This window comes from Pteropus alecto, unplaced genomic scaffold (genome assembly GCF_000325575.1).
Source record: "Pteropus alecto unplaced genomic scaffold, ASM32557v1 scaffold114, whole genome shotgun sequence".
NCBI lineage: Eukaryota > Metazoa > Chordata > Mammalia > Chiroptera > Pteropodidae > Pteropus > Pteropus alecto.
Genome location: NW_006435793.1, coordinates 5,476,605 through 5,481,985, shown reverse-complemented (window position 1 = coordinate 5,481,985; position 5,381 = coordinate 5,476,605).

Here is a 5,381-nt window from a genome sequence, read left to right as displayed (position 1 = left end):
TTATACACAGGTCCTTAAACCATTTTGAAATAATTGTGGTGTGTGGTGATAAACAACAATCTAGTTTTATTCTTTTGCAGATGGCTTTCCAGTCTTCCCAGCACTATTTATTGAAGAGGCTTTCCTTTCTCCACTGTATGTTTTTGGCTTTTTTGTTGGAAATTATTTGCCCATATAAACATGGGTTTATTTCTGGACTCTCGATTCTGTTCCACCGGTCTGTGTGTGTGTTTTTCTGCCAGTACCATGCCATTTTGATTACTGTCGCTTTGTAGTATAATTTGAAGTCGGGCAGAGTGATGCCTCCAGCCTCATTCTTTTTTCTCAGGATCTTTTATGCTTCCATACAAATCTGATGATTTTTTGTTCTATTTCTTTAAAAAATGCTGATGGGATTTTGATGGGAATTGCATTAAATCTGCATAATGCTTTAGGTAATAAGGTCATTTAACTATGTTGATTCTTTCAATCCAAGAAGAAGTTTCTACATAATATTATGAGGTCACTTTCCCAAACTCCTCCCTCTCTGTAATCTCCTTTATGCTATTCATTTCCCTAGTTTTTGTTTTTTTTTTCCTAGTTCTCCAGCCAGAAAGCTAGAGTTTCACTTAGCCCTCTCTGTCATGTACTTTCATAGCCTTGCCCATATCTGAGGTCAAGTGTTAGGAGGATCAGAAAATAAAAAATGGTGAACTCACTGCCAATTCATTGCTTCATATTTTGGTTGTCCCCAATTCATCTGCCACTATTTACTTTTCAGAGTCCTCAAGTAGTTTCTTCGCCCTGGATTCCGGCTAGGACTCAGTGGGAAAGGCCAGGAGGAATGTGCTTACTCCATCCTACTCCTACTCAGGGTTTTTTCAACTATATTCATGAATAACTTTACCTGTATTTTTCCTTTCTCTTATTGTCTTTGTTGGGTTTTGTATAAAGATTATGCTTTCCATAAAACAAGTTGACTGTATCCTCCTTTTTCCAACTCTTTGAAAGAATTTGTAAAGACTGAAATTTTCACTAAAGAAGCCAAGTAGTTTTCTTTGTGGGAAGTTTTTTTAATTTATTAAATTGTTTTTACTAATCATAGGAATATTCGATTCTATTTCTTTTTGTGTTATTTTTAAGTTGTATTTTTCTAGGAGTTTCTCTAGTTCGTTTAAATTTTCAAAGTCACACCATACAATTATTTGTACATCCTCTATGATCTTTATAATGTCTTTAGAATTTTCAGTGATCTAATTTTTTTCCTGTTGTTAAATTTTTAAAAAACTTTCAGTCTTACATGGGTGTAAGTCTTTACGACTCTGAATAGGCAATAGTTTCTTAGATATTATTCCAAAAACATACATTAACCATTATTAAAATGGAAAACTTTTGTTCCTCAAAGGATACCATCAAAGTGAAAGACACAAATTGAGAAAATATTTGAAAAGTACATATCTGACAAGGAACTTGTATTGGAATATATAAAGAATTCTTACAACTCAGTAACAATTAAAAAATGGTCAAATGATCTGAATAGACATTTCTTCAAAGAAGAGACATGCATGGCCAAAAATACATGAAAAGATGCTAAATATTATTAGCTATAAGTGAAAATGCATGTCAAAACCACAATGAGGACCATTGAGTTAAGACCTTCCAGATTTCTGACCTTCAGAAACTGTGAAGAAATAAATATTTGTTAAGGTGCGATGTTCTAAGAAAATTTATTACACAGGAATAGATAATACAAGCCTATCTATTTAAGACAGAAATTTCTAATAAAATTTTACTTTTAATATTTAATAATTACTTATAAAGTTTTCTGGAATATTTTATTGCTTGTACTAGTAATAATTATAATATTAATCCACAATATAATTTTAACTTTCAGAGTCTTATGGTCAAGGGATATTTTTAAAGTTAATTATATTTATATTATATATTTTTGTTACAGAGAAGTATGATAAGTTGATCAATAAAAGTCTTTCAAGCACAAAATTCTAATAGAATAGAATTTAGGGGCAAGTGTTGTTATATGTTCATGGAGCAAAAGTGAAAATCTCAAATTTCTTAACGTTAAAGAAAAGTTTTATTATGTATTTTTTTAATGGAAGGTATCAAATCACTACAGTGTTTGGAAGCCACTGAAAACATTTAAAATAGCAATGCAACAATTTTATTTGAAAGGATCAATATTTACAATATATTAGAAATTATATCCTTTGCAACTAACTTATAAAAAAATTTAGATGTTAATTTTTAAAGTCCACAAGAGTTCTTTTAGGGAGGTTATTTTTATCTTGCTTGGAGTTCATGGTGATTCTCAAATTTCTAGCTTAATTTATTTTGTCAATTTTGGGAAATTCTTAGCTATTTTCTAACATTGCTCCATTCTCTCCTCTCCTCTCCTCATGGCTAAATTTCATATTTATAAAACCTATTCCTCATTTTTTAATGCTCTTTTCTGTGTTTTTCATCCTTTAAATTATGTTTCAGCCTGGATATTTCTCTGCTGTCTTCTAGTTCACTAATTCTCATTTCAACTATGTCTAATCCACTATTAAAATTTATTATCCATTGAATTCTTAACATCGGCTACTGTAAATGTTTTACTCAAATTTCCAAACTGCCGAAATTCTCATTTTCTTTTAATTCCTTGAACTCATTAATCATAGCTATTTTAAATTCTAGATCTGATAATGCCATTATCTGAATCCCTTGGGATTTCTATTATATGTCTGCCCCTGAAAATGTTTCTGAGTATGTTTTGTTTTTACATGCTTATTTTCAGATGAGAGAATTCACTTTTGTTTTTGGCAGGCAGCTCTAGGCTAAGAGCACTAGAAAGCCTGAATCACTTTAACTCAGTCAAGAATTTATATGATTTAATGCTGGGCTTTAGTCTATTTTCACCTTTATTTCTAGTGTGTATTCCTTCTAGTTGTTTTCAGCAGAAGAGTTGGCCCTAAACAACTTTGCCCACCATTGCTGAAATTAGAACCTCCTCTCTCCTGAACTTCAGACTTAAATTTTCAAGATCCTGTTGAATGTCTCCTGAATATCCCACGTGTCTTTCGTATCTGTCCTCTCACCTTTCAGAACCCTCTCCTATGCTTACGCTGCCAAAGCTGCCAGATTCTTCCAGAACAAGGTTCTCACCAAGTCATTGCCTGTTTAAAGCCCTTCAAAGGTTCCTCACAGCTTCTGCAATTAAGGAATAGTCTTCACCTGGGCACTCAAGTGCTCCATAATTTGACTTCAACACACTTACTTCAGCTATGTATGAACTTTCTCCTGATTTTTCCATCATCTAGCTAAATCACTTCCCAAAGCACAGCCACACCCTCTGCCTCTCTTCTCCTCTATCTCATCTCTCTCACAGCTCTTATCCTCTGAGCTCTTATCCTCTGAGCTCCGGCTCTAATGCTATTCCATTCATTCCATCAATAAATATTTATTGCTATGTACTACGCATAATGCCAGACCTGAAACACAAGGCAGATGTAGTCCATGCTCTTATCTAGAGGTCTAGTTGGAGAGACAGAAACTAAAAAAGGACTTATCTTCTGTACGAAACTTTTCTAGGACTTCTCAACCAAATATGACTAGCCTCCCTTCCATTTCTCTGAAAATTTCCATGAGTCCTTATCACTAATAAGGCTCCTTTGCATGGACTACATTCGGGGTCCCATCATGTCTCCAGATTTACTTTCAATTATTCCTCCTCTTAAGCCCTCTGGCTCAGCCAAGTTAATTTACAGGCAAATCTTGTTTTATTGTGCTTCACTTTATTGCTTTTCACAGATGTTGCTTTTTTCCCAAATGGAAGGCAAAACCCTCCGCCAGCAAGATCACGACTTGCTTTATTGCGGTGGTCTGTCACTGAATCCACAGTACCTCCAAGGTATGCTGTACTCACTGACCCCTAAACATGCCAAGCTCTGAACCTTTAAAGGCACAACAGTAATATTAGGCTGTCATTATTGACTCTTCCAAACCTTATACATATTCCAAAATAGCTTCAAGCCACCACCTCTGTGGTCATCCCTCAGCTGATTTCCCCAATTTTGCATGTATAAATGTTGACTTTGCATGATATGTGATGCCTCCTCTATCAAGTGACTCTCTGGACAGCTTCCCCAGAATCATGCACTTTCCAGGGAGATAAGGCTGTTGGTCCCTCAGTTACTCACTGCTGTAAACAATCAAAATTGTCTTCCTCGGACCCTCACAGTCATCTCTTCCCCTTCTCCTTATATAGGCAGGATAAACTGTTTCAAGAAGATAAATGACAAATAATTCTATTATGTTATTGCCAATTTATTTTAGGAAAGCGTATTAAACGAGGGCATGGACAACTGAGTCAGTTGCAGGCCTTAAAAATTTAAATTTCTTAAACGTTTTCCTTCAAAACTTTCCTGTTTCATACTGAAAATGACTTTAAATATATGCTTTAAGCAAATATTACCTTTTTTATCATTAAAGATACACGTAGTTTTAAAAATCACCTTTGTTTCTTGCCTCTGGTTGGTTTGTTTTTGATTATTTCCTTTTTAGTGTGGTGGTGGTAAAGGGAGTGTTGGCCACTGCATAAGCCCACTCTTCAAAGTGAGTATGATTAACTGTGATTACTCTATTATCATTTCTATGGTGTAGACAAAATTAACTAGACATGTTATTGATATGCCCCTAATTTAAAATACTGAAGGAACTTTAAAGTTCCTGCCGTCCCTAGCCAGAAAATGTGTGTATACATACGGGGGTGCTACCTAGGTTTTCTCTTGACTACTGACTCCCTGTTACTGATCCCTCAATTTCCTTATGAACTAGGTGATCCCCACAGAATTTCCAGTTCTAGAAACTTCTAGCTCTGAAAAGACGTACTCGCTGCAAAAGGGCTTTGTCAAAAGAGATATATTCGTCTTTTCTCCCTATGGGGGAGCAAAATCAGTGGATTTGAAACACATTTAAGTCAGGCTGGAGTTAGTGAGTTAACAAATACAAATATTTTAAATAAAGCCAGTACATCTCTGTGAAAAGATTTAGTCTTCCCAACAGTCCTGGAAGTGAGCCAGTGCAGGATTCTCGTTTCCATTTTACAAATGAGGAAACAGGTTCAGAAAGCCTAAGGAGTTAGCCTCTTCTGTAATTGACTAATCATCGCATCCTTAACTTCACCTCACCACTTGTGTCCCCTCAGAGGTGGCGGTCCGTATCTGTGTAATCCCAAACGCCGGGCGGGAAAGGCTGTTTTAAGTTAAGCGCCAATCCTGCCTCCTCAGGTCCACGGGATTCTTCGTCCTCACCCGCCGCGCCGCCGGAGTCACGAGTTTTCCTCGGGGGCCCGCCCCTCCTCCTGCTGATTGGGTAGCTCGCGAATGATTGCTGTCCTCTGATTG